Below are 16,485 nucleotides of genomic sequence, written 5' to 3'. Positions count from 1 at the left end.
TTACCATTGGGTGGTTCAGGAACAGGCATGTGTGTGTGTGTGTGTGTATGTGTGTGTGTGTGTGGGGGGGTGATGAGGACAGCCTCAATTTCCCCCAGGTGTGCTGTAGTGATTCATGACCTGTTTGAATGCAATTGAATGAAATCTGCCCTTTTCCCTGGTGCCAAACCCCCCCTGCCCCTCTGCCAGGGAATATGGATATGGCATCATCTGTCACGCAAACAGCTCCGAGTGACACAGGTGGACGAACAGATTGCAATTTTTCAGGCATTTTCTATTCCATTTTTTACTTTAGGGGATGGTATTATTTATTTAATTTGCTCTTTATTTGTGGTTGAAATGTCAAGTGTGGCCCAGATAAAAGGTGGGCTTGGCTTTAGCGCCTCACAGTTCCATGTAAGGGAAAGTCCGGACGGGTTTCTGTGTATCTGGGCCAGGGTGCACTGACCGCGGCACATTGCCAGAAAGTGCCCAGGCAGGTTGACCCTGAAAGTCACCTTCGACCTTTTTCCACTCTTCTGGGGCTATTAAAGCAGTTTGTTCACAGGCTCATGAGAAAACTTCACAGTAGACGGCAGACAGAAGAGCGTGTTTGTAAACGAGCACATCAGTGCGAACAGCAGGCTGATCATGTACTTGTTTTCATTTCTTTGGTGTTCAGCAAACTTGAGCTCATCATAATTTAACGTCATGTATGAACTGACATAGATGCCCAAGTGTGTGTGTGTGTGTGTGTGTCTTCTTGATGTATTGATGGTTTAAAAGTGACTAATGTACTAATGTACATAACCAGTTTCTAGACGTTATTGACTGGTTACCAGTGGTGTAATGTTTTGTTTTTTTTTACTTAATCTGAAAATGCAATTAATACATTTCTTTGCAGATGCAGCTACTGATTGTGGCTAATCCCTGGCAAATGTATATATCTTTTAGCAATGAACTCTGAACTTCCAATGCATATAATCTACTTTCATTAGAAACCATACATCATGTGTTTAATGGAAAATATATTAGAGAAAACAACACTATTAAGCTTGACAGCCTACTTCCTAGAATAGTATCCATGGAATAGTTTTGTTTTGGACTAATGCAAATTGTTCACTGATTTTTCAGCCGCGTGACGTGGGGTTGGGTGTGGCAGTGCAGCAAGGCTGCATTTTCATCTGGTATTATTCAAACATGTGTCAGTGTTATTGCAAGCCTCTCTATTTCCTTCAAGTTTTTGGTGATGCCCTTTTTCTGCTTTCCTGTTTCCGTCTTTTTTTTGAGATGGTGCATTTGCACACGTAACCTCCAAGAGGCCCCGTCCCATATCACAATTCCGTTTTGGGGTGAGTAGTGGGTCACCAAGGAATTTGGCTCATCTGGGCACGGTGGCGCTGATTGAGTTGCACTTCTATTATTTTGCAAGGTTAAATATTTTGCAGGAGAAGCTGCAGGAGCAGAGATAAGTTCTGTGTTGCCCTGTGATAGCAGGCCGCAGAGACAGTTTAGATTGAGAACCCCCTCTCCAAATATTATGCACCCCATCACAGACTCCAGAGCTGCAATTTCCTCTCTTGCGCTTAATTAAAAAATGAATCAAGTGGAAGGGGGATGTTTGATTAAAATGGGTCATACGTTTCAGATCTCCATGTTTGTGGGCTGGTGGTTTTTGGGTAGATTATTGAGGATCCCGAGGCCAAGATTAGACTCATTCCATCTTGTGCATTTTATTGCTTTACCCTCTGATGTTTAATTATACATACACACCTCCTGTCTTGTCAGTTACCAAGCACCCCCCCCCCCCCCCGAATTCCGACTGGCAGTAGTTGGATCCCATTAGCATATATGGTAGAGCGTGAGAGGTGGTGTAGGAGAGCAGCAACCGTGCATGACGGTATTCTCTCTGACAATATTTGCCGTCTCAAGCTTTGGCGGCAGTGTGTGTGTGTGTGGGGGGGTGACTCAGAAGGCGGCGTATCTGCGTCTTGGAAAGCAGGCGCCTAGAAGCCTCACATCTGTGTGCACTGCTCATCTGCGCGCGCAATGGTGCTTAGAGCTCGCGGAACCTTCGCAGCCAAACCGGGCCCTGTTTACAGAAGCGGGTCCTCAGATTCGGAAGGCCCGCCCATGACGCCGTTACATAACTGTAATCCATTTACACTCCGACACAAAGTCAAGAACACTTCTTTCTTTGAAGGTGCTGTAGCAAAGTTACTGACAAGAGAGAAAGTCTTGGCTAGCTTATTGCTGTTACCGAGAAATAAAGAAAGTCCTTTATTTCTTTCAGCCTAACAACGTATGTCAGCAAACTTACAACTAGCTTTAATCATGATCAAATGTCCCACATAAGCTTTCTAAAAAGTATTTCCAGATCCTGACATCTGGGTTATATTTGAAACAATCACCAAAAGAAAAATCATTTAAGCATAATTTGTGGGCCATGACGGATCGCAAAGCCTATTTTTAACCAGTCTGTCCAGCCCCTTGATTTCAAAATTTAGGCCTTAGGTTTTCTTGGAATGCGATTTGAGTGCCTCACTGTTACATAGTGCCGTGTTATTTGTACTGAACAAATAATACTAAATAATAACCAAATAAATCATGAAAGGGGAGAGAACAAACTGCTGTCTAGGCACAACAAAGAAGAATGAAGATCTGTTTACTTTGTACAATGTCTGTTTGGTTATAATGTATGATGAAATTTTGTATCTGGGATGTTACTTTCATTTTCATGTCTTTTGTGTGTCAATTTGTGTAATAATTTATCAGAGTAATGGCACTGCCTATTCTAACACAGAAGTGCTGAAACACACAAATGAAATGAGTTTGTGATTGATCCATCTTCTTATTGTCCATCACTTTGATTTCAAAGATCATTGTGTATACATTACACAAAGACCATTGATAAGAATCCATAAATATTCAGTAATTCATATTACAGCCCAAGATTACCATGGCTGTCAGTGCAAAAGAGAAAATTGCTTTGATTATTTATTCAAAAATGAAATTGATATGACTACAGACTGAAATGTATCAGAAAGACAACCGTTTCCTTTCATTTGTAGACCTTATCGAACAGATGAGAAACAACTTTTCAAGATGCGTTTCCTTTGCTACCTGGTATTTGGAGGGGGTCCTTAAATTGGCCTACAGTTAATTTCACTGTATAAAGGACACATTTCCACATAATTAACCCTTATTTAGAAATATCTCCCATCATTTGGTCATTTGTGTACATTATTGCCTTGAAACATCAATAGTAACTGTGATGAAGGATCAAAATCAAATCATGTCTTTCAAACGTGTCTTACTACAACAATTACTACAATTACTACTACAGCTATTGCTGCTACTACTACTTTTACAGAATAATAATAATAATAATAATAATAATAATAATGTCTTTATTTTAAGTAGGTATCGTTTGTCTCAGAGGGAACTGCTCCAAACTGCTTAGAATTGTGCTGGAAAAATTATTACCAGACAGTGGGCCACAGATTCTGAACATCTCGCTGAATTGATAATGACAAAGGCTGAAGTATGAATATCATCATCAGAAGGGCGTTCCACAAAGAAGGATTTCTCAGTTAGCTACTGTAGGTTAACTTCAGCTAGAAGGCATGATTGTCCAATAGGAATGTTCCTTACCTAAACTCTTATTGGATGATCATTGCTTCTAGCTTAAGTTAACCCAGCTAACTGAGAAATCCTATTTCGAGGAGAAAAAAAAAATCAGGATCTCAAAAAAAAACATGCAATTCATAATGAAATTGATATTAAGGCCCTAGCATCTTGCCATGAAACTGTGACTTTCCTACTCGTAGGGAACGGTGAGGTTACTGCAGTGCTGAAGCTTCCTTCCAGTTTTCATGTCCTTTCCCGTGTTTTCTAGCAGGAGAGCCCTGGAAGGTTTCTCCTGGCTTCTTTTTATTAGTATAACAACTCTGCTCAATCCAGTGGTACCAATTATTTTGTCAAATATAGCTCTTCTTAATACTGCTTCTGTTAGTTTTAGTTTGAAATGCCCAAAATGAAATGCCTTGCAAATATGTAATATCCATTTGAGCACAAATTTGATCCAGTGAAATGGTCCTCATTTGAAGTGCGATTGGTCTATATCAGTGTTTTTCAACCCAGTCCTCGGAGACCTCCAGGCTGTCCACAGTTTTGCTCTCTCCCAGCTCCTACCACACCTGTACCTGGTATTCGGTGGTCCTGATTTGTTTGGTACAGCTGTGCTGGTGCTGGGAGGGAGCAAAAACACGGACAGTCTGGGGGTCCCCATGGGCTGGGTTGAGAAACACTGCTCTATGATAAAAGAAATGACCTGCAGGGTTTGCAACTCTAGGTCTAGTCAGGGGAAAAAAAACAGCAGGCTGCTTTCAGTATTGGTGTTCGAGCTCTACTGGGCAACCTGGTGGGAGTCAAGCATAGATCACCTTTGATTTCTCCATGGGCAGCTGATGTTGGTGGAGTATGTGTACCCATGTGCGAGGCAGGGTGCGGAGGCCCGGACCTGCTGGCGCGTGCCCTCCGGGGACAATTAGGCAGCAGCGGAGGGGAGCGGAGAGGGTGGCGCCTTCGGGTCGCGGAGCTTCTGCAGACGGCTTCATCCCTGGGTTTGACGAGCATGAGCCGTCTGACGGGGCTTTAGCGGATCAAAGGTCTTCCCTCCCGATGCCTCCTGCCAAGTCACAATCTGATCTGTGGGGATCTCGGGTGTTAATCTGCATTTGCCCGGGTTCGAGCTGAGGCTGGGGCAGGGCCTTATGAATATTGAGCGTCTGCAATGATTAAGGTTGCAGGGCGTGTGTAGTTACTATTGCAGGAGAGCAGCATTGCAGACGGAATGATAAGCATAATGTATCATCCACCTCCATCCATCCATCTATCCATCCATCTATCCATCCATCTATCCATCTATCTATCTATCTATCTATCTATCTGTCTATCTATCTGTCTATCTATCTGTCTATCTATCTGTCTGTCTAATTTGCTAGGTGCTAGGAACTCTACTTTGAACAATGATAAACATTATAACAAGTATCTTGCCATAAATGTGCCCCCCCACCCAAGGCAGCAAACCTCTCGATAGCATGTCCATGTGAGAGAGATCTCCTCCGCAGTGGCTGTAGCGAGTGTCTGCACCATGTTCACTCGAGTTGTACGGTGACGTTAGTGGCTTGCGAGACCGCAAGCCGTCTGAGGCTCCCTGTCACCGTTTTCCCAATCTGACAATAGGACGTTTGTTTACATGTTGCTATGATGTCCGAATGAGCTTCTCATCCTGTGGATTCACGGGTGTGTGCATGTGGGGAGGCGCCGGAGAAGCAGACTCAAAGCGGCCAGCATCTACACCAGCTTTTCACTAACCGTCCTATTCATTAAAAATGCATGCAGTGCCGCAAATATACAGATAAACAAACAGTCAGTTCCTTTTTAATGGCTCTTTTGTTCTGCTTTTGTCTCCCTCCCGCTCCCTTGTTTTGCATCCGCTGATGTATTCACGGTAGATAATGACCTGCTCTGACAGAAGTGAAACAGCAGTCGGACACCTTTGCCTTGCCTCGTGCCACTGCTGCCCGTGCGACTGAAGTGGCCCCTGTGCCAGTGTGCGATTCCCCATAGCGATTATTACACAGAGAGGGGCTTTGTTCCGGCACCCCCCAGGCCCGCTCTGGCCTGCGCCCCCTGCTCTGCATGCAGACAGAGGCATGCGACAGCTGGGACCGCCGAATCTGCACAGTGTCAACTGCTATTCATTGTTCTCTTCGGGAATGTCGCAGGAATCCACAATGAAGACTGTGTAAATGTTTTCCATGCAATGCTGGAGAGGAGGTGGGTCAAGGGGTGGGAGGGGGGGTGAGGGGGAGTTGGGCACAGAGTGTGTGTGTGTGTGTGTGGGGAGGGGGGTGTTGGCGCAATCCATCCCAAGTGGCAAACAGGGACATTTGTGAAGCTAAACAACAATGAGAGTCAGGTCATAGGGGCACAGAAGTACAAAGGAACTGGCTTCTTAATCCAAAAACTGGGCAAAATGTTCTAATGTTTTTAATGTACCACAATCTGCAGACAAAGTCAAGAATGATTACGAGTACTACAACTATTAGTAGTATAGTACAACACAATAGCAATAATAATAGAAACAGAATACAGAGTGTTGAGGGAGGTGTATTGAATGAGCCTGCCAGCATCCCATCAGCAAGCTCTGCTAAAACTTTGATCATCTGATTAAGCTCTTTAGCTTTGATGTACAGCTTTTCCCAGTCTTATACTGTAAAGGATGTCTAACAGGCACTTAATAGCTACCAAACTACACCAAAGGAGCCTGAATTCAAATGAAGGAAGCCGGTAATATTTGTGTTTCTTGCAACAAGTCCTTGGCAAAGGCTTAAGGCAAGGAAGTGGAATATTGAGTAATTGCGCCTAGCGTGACCCCGGCTGATTTGTGGAGTCCGGGTCGGAGAGCGGGCTGACACACTGGGCTCGCCATGAACAGAAGTGAGCTGTTTTCCATCCTGCGAGCCATGCTAATTGGCCTCCTGTGCAGCCGGCGTGGGGAGAAAGGTGAGCACGTCGCTCCTCGATGTTTGGATTATCCTCCATCCCTCGCCCACGGATGGCCCTGTCCCTTAAAGCCACCACGGGGCTCAAATATGCCCCCCGCCCCCCCCACCGCCGCCGCCGCCGTCTACATTCAGCCCGCACGCCAGACCGCGAAAATAATCTCGTTAGAGAGTGGCTGTTGTTATTGTGCTACTTGATGTGCGTTTGACTTCTGGTCCGCTGTGAAGCACACGTGGGCTGGCAAACGGCGGCGGAAGCTAGTGGGAGGAATCGCTATTTTTGGAAATTGAAAGAGCGGCCGCTTCTTTCCCACTTACGTGGTGGAGAAGAGAACAGCGACAACAACATTAGCAGTAACCTTTGAGGGGAAGCGAGGGGGGTCTTTCAGAAACCATACAGGAACCAGAATGTTGGTGGTAATCATGCCACAAGGATAAAATTATGTTTCAATGGGTCTGTGAACATTTCAATGGATAATCAAGCAAATACACAATTCGGTGTTAGTTTGTCTCAAAGTCTACAGTTCAACAACCTTTGACCTTTAGTAAAAGTAAATGATTCTAGTTTATTGACTATGGCAGCAAACATAAATATAGCTTGTGATGGACTGGCATCCTGCCCAGGATGTACCCATGCCTTGTGCCCCGTGCTGCCTGGGATAGGCTCCAGGCCACCCCAGTGACCCTGTACTTCATAGGTCATTGGAGGATGGATGCAAACTGTTTGTCAGTCAAGTTGGTAAGCAGTTTTAATAATAAGTATAATTGTGTTAAATGGCAGATTCAAATCTGAATAGGCAAAATGAGCTATAGACAGATTGTACACGCAAACTCAAGACCAATAAAGTACTTTAAAAAATAATAAAAGTAGTTGTAATTTTCATCATGGATAATGGAACATGAAGATTTTAGAGCTATACAGTGCGTGATGCAGATGAATCATAAATGTTTAATGAAAATCACGATTGGACACGTTGGACTTGGATTTGTGCTACTAGGGAATGCAGTGCTGTTTTTAGCCCTTTATATAATCTTTCTGTGTTTGGGTGCGTCAATTGTTTTATATACGTATACTGAACATGAAAGGGAGGGAATGACTTGCGAGAAACAGAACTAAATGTGTACAATAGAATTTCAGCCCAAGGCCTTTAAGGAACACCAAATTATCATTAAATTCCCATACCAGAGGGAAGCCAAAAAATCTCCACTTTAATAATAAATTCTGTGCCCAGCAGGCTTGGTCTTCCTCCTGCCCGCTTCCTCACACTGACTTCAGCTGGCCCTGGGAATGAACTTCCTGCTTTCTTTTCTTCCTCGTCTTCTTCTTCTTCTTCGGATTAACCAGTGGGTAGCTTTCTTGGCTCATACCTCCATGATTTGGGGTGTCGAATCCTGCCCCCCCCCCCCTTGTATGTGTGGTTTATGCAGATGTGCAACCCCATATTCTGTGGGATAAGTCGAGTTTCCTCCTGCACTCCGAAGTTGGTATCCATAATTTTGACTGTGTGTGTCCTTCGTTGGCCTGCCTTCCTGCCCAGGGTTCTCCTCTGCCCTGTGCCCTGTGCTGCCTGGAATAGGCTCTACTGTAGGTCCCATGTGACCCAGTATTACATTGTTACTATAGTACTACAGCTACAGTACTACTGATGATGGTGATTATTATTATTATTACTAGTAGAAGTAGTAGCAGTAGAATTAGTAACAGCCATAGGTGTTATTCATGAAGGGGAGAGGTACACAGCCCACCCAATACTCAATACTATGAATCCATCTGTCAGGAGAATCCGGTTGTCATCTAACTTACTGACAGAGGGGAAAAACCTTTTAGGCAACAATTTCAGTTGCATACGCATAAACGATTGTACACAGTTAATACTGAAATGGACAGGTAGCCTATACATAGGTATACATAAGAGGTCATAAAGGATAATGTGAGAGGATGGATTTAACTCCCTTAATGGATCTGATCCATCCCTTCGCAATACTCACAATACTGAAAACAGCATGTGGGCCTTGGTAGTAACAGTAGTAGTATTAGAAACCCTAGATCAATTTCTATGTGAAAGTATCTGTTACATAAGAACCTTGTACAGCTGATTACTGCAACAATTTAAAGCAATATCAGTAAAACTCATTTCACAGGTTTAGAAGTTGGTCGAAAAAGGCTGACAGAAGCCTTGGAAAGAGTATCACAGAGATATGTAATACGGTAACCTTGAAAGCAGATTTACAGTCATTATTGCTCCGATTTACCTCGCTTTCTATAAGTCAGAGCTTTGTTCCTGCCTGTTTTCCACTCAGAAATTTGAAGTTATGGACACTTTTCCTTATTTTAGAACAGAATGTCATGTTTCCTTGTCCCGCATTCACAGACGCAGAGAGCATCTGTTAGCGAATGCTAATATCTCCACTGTGTCTATCTGAATGACCTTTTTTGCTTTTGTTAACGCACAGTGTTTTCAGAAATATCACCCCAACATCTCAGGCTGTGTAATTACTTGTGGACAGCAAAACAAGTCCTTTTTAATTTGTTTTGACAGTGTCTCACCACACAACTACCATATTTTAGCCCACTTAATGCTAATTTGCGTTTTCATTCAAAAGAAATCATTTCATTCAGTATCATGGGAAGTTATAATATTGCCAGTAGCTCAACTTTTCATTTTTTATTCTACCTCTTTCAACATTACAAGGAAAACATGGTTATTTAGTTTGCATTTGATGCACATAGTCATTACATCTGACACCTAAAGCACTAAAGTGCTCCTTAGACATAGGTTTTTGCAGCATACTCTGTATGTTTACTGCCGGTTTACCACTAGTGCCATGTACAGTTGGTACAAGCAACCTGGTTATGTGATTGGATAGCATAGATGTGGCGGTGTCACATGACCGTAGTCACATGACTATAGCTAAAGTGATTGCTTGCCACTCAGACTGACGTTGATGTCAATGTACATAACCCACAGCAGTTTGTGGAGTATAGGGTTAGGGTTGGGGGTTTGGCGGGGGGGTTTGAAGGGGAGACAAAATTGCCGTTTGCATACCTGAACAGTTACATAAATCGAGTGCAAAATCCAGAGCAGCTCAATTGGAATAAGCTGAGGGTATAGACAAGATACCTGTTTCAAACCCAGGCTTAAAGGGAAAATAATACAAGATACAAGTAATTCGAGGGACACTGGAGGAATGATTCAACACTGCCGGTTGCCAAAAAGAGCATTTTTTCTTCCTGTTTCATTTTTAAGTTACTTCGAGGTTTAGTTCTCAGTAACCATTTTAGTAAAAAAAAAAAATAGAAAAGTAAAAAAGAAAAACAAGTATATATATATATATGTAGTTTTTATTATTAACGCAAATAAAGTAATCCATAACAAAGACCATCATGCATGCAAATGTTAACTAGCACAAACATAAATACTACTTAAATAGATGACTTCTTAAATCATCTATTCATTGGTCAATTAGAAAATGGTATCAATAAGCAGATGAGAAATGAGCATATTCCATCTATAGTAAAACGTCAGAATCATCAGGAAGTGAACATATGTGGTTTTCATTGACAGAGGTTGATTCTTTGAGTCCTCCCATACACTAGAGGGCAGACTATTATAGTCTCTGTAATCTTAGGGGAAGCATGTCCCATTATTATTATTATTATTATTATTATTATTATTATTTTAATGGTACATGAAATAACATCAATATTTATGAATATGTGATTTTTGGATGTGTCCATGGACTAATAGCTTATTTATATGTAATAAATATAGAGGGGTGTCTTCAATAAAATAAGTTTTGTTTTAATTAAATAATTATAATACATGTATTACTGCATTACTCTGCTTTATCTGTTTAGTGTAGTGAATGTGTCATAATGCATGCTGGCTCTCAGTACATACATTATACCACCAACAGGCAATTCATGTATGGTGTGCAATACAGCCACTTTGTGCTCTACAGTATGTAATACAGATATAAAACGTGAAAATTACATATTACAATATACAAACGTTCTCTGTTTTACTTATTTTACTGAGTTTGGTTGGTGAGTGGAAATTCAAAACCTGAATTTCATCAAATTTGATATTTTGTAAATATTTGTCCTTTTTCTTAGTTGTATGTTGTGCAGCTCTCAGCCCAGAAGATACTGGCTGCTCAGGGTATTGCCTGTTGATGTAGGTGAGACCTTCTTCACTGCAGGGCTTCCAGAATTCCGCATGGTCTGTCCGGATCAGTGCCAATGCTCTCTGTGCATGGAAGCTATGTAGATTTGCTGCTTATGAAATGCAATTAGAACTAATGAACATTAAAGAGGCCCATCTCACAAGTTGATTAGTGTAAAGAGGGTCCAAATCCTAAATGTTATATAAGCTGAATGAGAAACGTCTTGTGTCACTTAGAGAAGACTGTTGGATACTCCAAAAACTGATCTACCACGAGGTCCAATCCATGCATTCTCCTGAGCTAAATAGATGATTAAATACTGTACATTTTAACATGTTACCTGAACAGAAAAGGTAACTAGGGTAACACCTATTATTTCTTGCGGGGCCAATTCCATGGGATTGTAAAGGTATGTTGTATTAGCTTCAGTTTATTGGTTTGTTTGTATACATGAAGTGACTTCAGATCTGTACAAGCTGCTCTCTAGCAAACTAAATGGCAAAATGCATGGCATGTAATTAAATATTGACTGAATAATATTGGGAGAATTATCATATGGTAAAAAAAATGCAAGGATAGGCTGAAAATTCCTCTTCAATCGATACGAGAACAGAAGAAAGTCTGTAAAAGAGCATTTTTCGCGAAGGCTTTGACGTGTATGGATTAGCGATCAGATAATAAGCCTGAGCTCGGCGTCCCGGGGAAGCAGCCCATTTGCATATTACAGTAAACTAGCCTTTGAAGAGACTCTGGTAATCTTAACCTGTAATGTCTGTAATAAAAACACCGTGCTGATTTCTCTCCTTCAGACTGATTTGTCAAGGGATTAAACTGCTACCATTGTGCCATCTATTTGGCCTTTGAAACCCTTTCTCCATAAAACACAGTATATAAGATATTAAAAGCTCCCCAAATCATCTGTGTCTGTCCAAGGTTTCAAACACAACTAGACAAAATCACACAGTTTAGTATTATTATGGAAACTGTAAAACATTCACGGCAGTTACTGAATACTGGATGTTGCATATTTTAAAAAATGGTTCCGGGTTGCAAGGTTATATTGAAAAAAGTGTACATAATTAGACCATATTTTTTACTGGCTGTATTATTATAGTAATTAATTTCCTTTGGTATAATTGCTCCACATTTTGTGTGGCCTATATAAAGCAGCTCTGTATAAATCTATATTTATGTTAAGTCAGCTTGACACTTTCATTATATAGTATTTTCCTACTTAAGTTGCTCATTCTATGAGCTTTACACACATTTTAATGTTTGCAGGCATTTTCTTGTTTATTTCATCACATAACATGTTTCCTGTTTATTAGCCCACCTGCTGATATGGCAGCAGACTAATATCAGGATAGGAATGAGAAAATGGAAAAATGACCTTGTCTTCCTTACTCTCTCTCTCTCTCTCTCTCTGTCTCTCAAAACACAGATACACACACGCCCACACACACACACACACACACACACACACACACACACACGCACGCACATGTAGGGTAAACATATCCTTATGGGGACCGCTCATTCATTTCAATGGGAAAAATGCTAACGCTAACTATGACAACCTTAACCCCTACCCTGCCCTAACCATCACCATAAGTAACCTAACAAAATACAAGAGTTTTTGCACACACACACATACACACACACATTTGTATTCATGTCTTTGTGGGGACCATCCATTCATTTCTATGAGCAAAACCCTAATCCCAACAATGACAACCTTAACCGCTACCCAGCCCTAACCTTAACCATAAGTAACCAAGTACAAGGCTTGAGGCATTTTTAGCTTTTTGATTGCAGCCACAAATTTTTATAAAATTGAGCTTCCCCTTCTAGGGGATTGAAAAAATGGATCCCACAATGTCAAAATAACAGGTTTCATATCACATTTGGTTCCTACAATGTAATATATACATGATCCCTCCACCCACACACACACACACACACACACACAGACATATACCTATTTGTATATATATATACAAATTCCTATGCATGGAACTTGCTGAAGTCAATAAGCAATTAATATAGTCCATAAAGTTCCTTTATTGTGCCTTTAGCACTGTTGGGCCATCCGTAATGATCTCATCCATAATACTCTAGCACACTGACCATTGTCTGATTAAATGTTGGCTCATAAGTGGGAAGCATTTTCTTAGTGTGTGTTCCATGTCTGGTCCCTCTTTAATATCTTTCAGCACAGGATTTTGTTTTTCATAAAAAAACAAACAAAAAAGTATGACCGCAGATTCTACACAGTAATCAGATCTCTCAAATGGGTCTTCATTTTTCTTCATCTCACCGGGACTATATGAACCTTTCAGTGGACCTCTGCACCAAAGCAAGGCATCGTGGGAGGCAATTATAATTCCAATAAACTCGTAGGGAAAATGTAAACAGATAGCTTGCTGTAAACATGTACCCATTGTTCTCCCAAAAGATGGGTGCTAAAGTAGAATAGATGCAACAGTCAACAGAGGTTTTCATCTCACTTTTTTTGGAAAAGCAGTAGCTGATTGGATTCTGGAAGGGGATTGAAATTGTAGGCTCTTTACAGGAAGATAGGGGCTCACTATGGCCGTGATATCATTTGTAAACAGACTGTGATGTATTTGTTTGGGTAAATGAAAGCGGTGTTTACCAAATCGACATTAATGCTCTTTCATAAATATAGTGGATGATTGTTGTCTAGGGCTTCTTTTCAATGTGGTTAAAATCCAGCGTCTAAAGAAGGGAGCGAACAAAGACTGGCCCTCCGGATATTTCTGCAAGAGCAAATTGGTAGCAAACTTTGATTTGTATGAGATCATGTTGTAAATTGGCAAAACTTGAATACTCCGGGCAAGATAATTTTATACTGTGCTGTCCTCCTCTGAATATTCTGTTTGTGGTAATCTACCTGGGGGGTGGCATTTGTTTGATTTTTTTTTTTATTAGCATTTTTTTTTTTTCAAGCTTTATAGTGAAAACAAACAGTGATCTGCTTGTCATCATTTTTCTGGCAGCGTTAATAACTGTATTAAGGATGATGTGCATTGAAAGTAGGCTAACCAATTAGAGTGTGAAGGCCTTTGTAAACGGATACACTGAGTGGTTGAGGCCGTTAATTTCTCCATTTGGGAAGAAGCCCGACTCGGACCAGCATATGGGTCATCTAGCAATATGTATCCCCTCTCTGGCTGTATTATCACCAGCCCAAACCGTGGAGTAGAGCCTCCATTTTTGTTTTTTTTGTTTTTTACCAAATCAAACTAATAGAGCTTAAAACCATTACCCAGAAATGGCACTGAATTTAGGAATCACGATATGCATTTGTGTCATGTTCCAGTGCACTGTGGGTATTCGCCTTGCGGTGTGACACACCGCATGCGCCAAAATCAGCACGCTGGAATGCGAGCGCGCTTGTAAGCATTCGGGGAGCTGTCACGATTGGCAGAGGGAGGTGATCAAGGCCGCAGAGACTGGGCTCTACGTAATCCATATCCGGTTGGTGAGTCTGGAGTGGAGAAAGCGGTTGGAACGTGCTGGCAGTCACTGCGGGCCTGCTTGACGGTCTCCTCAGACAGCGGGGGCGCGTAGGCGACACCAAGCCAGCACGTCCCTCCCAAGCAGCGATTTTCACTCACATCTACGGTTTATACAGGCCTGCTAGGTGACTAACTCAACAGATTGGATTCTTATGGTAAAGGTCAGAATAGTAGATCATTATTATACATAGTCTGTAAGGAGAGTATGTAGCAAGACTATAAAGAGATTCTCTTCCCTCTGCAGTATGCAGGGTACTTCCTATATAGTCGCTGCATATTATTCTAGAAGAAGTTGTTAAAAATAACTATATTTTGCTGGTATATTTCTTTCCTAATTGGTATCCATGCATCTCAGTTACGCTATATATAATATATATATATTTATATATATATATATTAGTCTCTCTGAGACTAATGCTTACTATCAGGCAACATTAGGATGCATGGAGGATAAGAGTGTTTTCAGTGGGTCTCCTTTATAGTACATTTAAAAATTAATTTAATGAACTTTTTTAGCTGTTCATTTTATTCATTGTTTTTTAGTTGAACTGAAGTTGATGTGGGAACATAATTTAAAACCAGCCTGGGTTCAAGGAGATGTCAGTCACTCTACATAATCACTAGTGTGTGAAAGTATTCTTATGACATTGGCTTGTAAAACTCGAACCGATATCACTTTTGTGACTTATTTTGAATATGCAAACTGAGGTAAATTTTATCTGAATTATTAGCCGCTTTCTGAGGATAAGTAAAACGACGCAAGTTTTGCGGTATTTCTGAAACGACTGAAACCTTCCTGATGAATTACCTGTAAAGGCGTGTTTGAAGATTTGCAGTGTGATTTGATGAAAGCTGCGTGGCCCACTGTCAGAAACGGCATTAAAATGCGCATCGAGAGAATCTGAAACTCATCTCACTCAAAACAATTAAATTTGTCTGGCAGAAACAGGACAAATTTATTTATTTATTTGCACTGTTTGAATAATATGAGTTGTCCTGAATTTGCACTTATTCAAAACTTGATAAATTAGCCAAGTGGCAATGTGTCTCTCGTTAATTGCCTACTGAAAATAACTCTACGCTTAGTGTATAAAATTATAGTATATACAGTACAATATAATTATTATAAATCAAATACATTGGTTAAAAAACGTATTGCAGGTACCTTAAAACGATGTGTTTGCATGACAAAAATAATGATTTTTACCCTGATTTTAACTGTAGCAATAATTTTCACTGTGTGATAAACATTTAGGTGTGACTCATATCCATTAACTCGCCATGAATTTGGCTACCCCATCTCAGCTTTGCTTATTTACACGGACGTGCAGGTATCACAGGTCAATAGATTCCGCCGACCTTTTTATACGCGTAAGCAGTTTTTTCTGAAGTGACTAAATGGATATTGGAGGCTGTCGGGGGAGACGGAGCTGACTGGGCCAGACAGAGATTGATGGCGGTTTGAGTGCTCTTCCTGTGACCTCCCAGAGTCTAGCGGGCATGAAGGCGGGCCTCACTGACAGGCTGCATCCATCTCCGAATCAGGCCTTACAGGATGGGGGCTCGCTCTTCCGTGCCAGGACAAACCACACCACGGCGTAACTGGCCCACTAGCTCCGGCACCAAAGCAGGGAGGATGGCCGAAATCGTTTTCATCGTTCTCTGCGGAGATGGAGCTATCTCAGTGTAGCACTTACAGTAGCAGGGTGGTATGACGGTCTTTCAGAAGATTCAGTCCCAGAGGGACTCGTTCTGTTTGACCCTAAAGCAAGGTGCAAGGTGGTTAAATACCTGCAGAGAGAAATGAATAAAGTGTTCCTGGAAAAGATACTTGCTTTAATTGCAATGTGAACTGTAGTGAAACAATAGAAGAGAGGTTGGCCAGCTTGACCTGGTCCAGCTTCTCTTACACACCTCCCAGAGTTGCGTGTTTCTGCGGAGATAGATGCACTTGGTAATTACCGATAATGGAGGCTGGCACTGACTTTTCAAGACTTGCTGTAGGTCTCCTTGTTTTAACGATTAAATTGTTTTCATTTACCCCCTCCACAGATTCATATTACGTTTTTTTCGAAGGTTCTTTGATGTGAACGTAACGTACAACACCCGAGCTTCGTATAATTATCTCCTGTGGAGCCTCTGTCCAAAAAGTTCGAACGATAGTCATATTAGAACTGTCTGCTTTAATTATTACCAATGCACTCCACTGTGAAGAGGTAATTTAG

General features: G+C 41.4%; 1 protein-coding gene across 3 annotated transcripts in view; it reads left to right on the top strand.

Annotated features, from left to right (window-relative positions):
• Nucleotides 1-16,485, top strand: part of cdh8 (cadherin 8) — a 75,811-nt gene that overhangs the window by 4,852 nt on the left and 54,474 nt on the right. The gene's annotated exons all lie outside the window — the stretch shown is intronic.

This window comes from Paramormyrops kingsleyae, chromosome 11, assembly GCF_048594095.1.
Source record: "Paramormyrops kingsleyae isolate MSU_618 chromosome 11, PKINGS_0.4, whole genome shotgun sequence".
NCBI classification, from domain to species: domain Eukaryota; kingdom Metazoa; phylum Chordata; class Actinopteri; order Osteoglossiformes; family Mormyridae; genus Paramormyrops; species Paramormyrops kingsleyae.
Note: the sequence above shows the minus strand (reverse complement) of the source record. Positions and strands in the feature narration are given on the sequence as shown.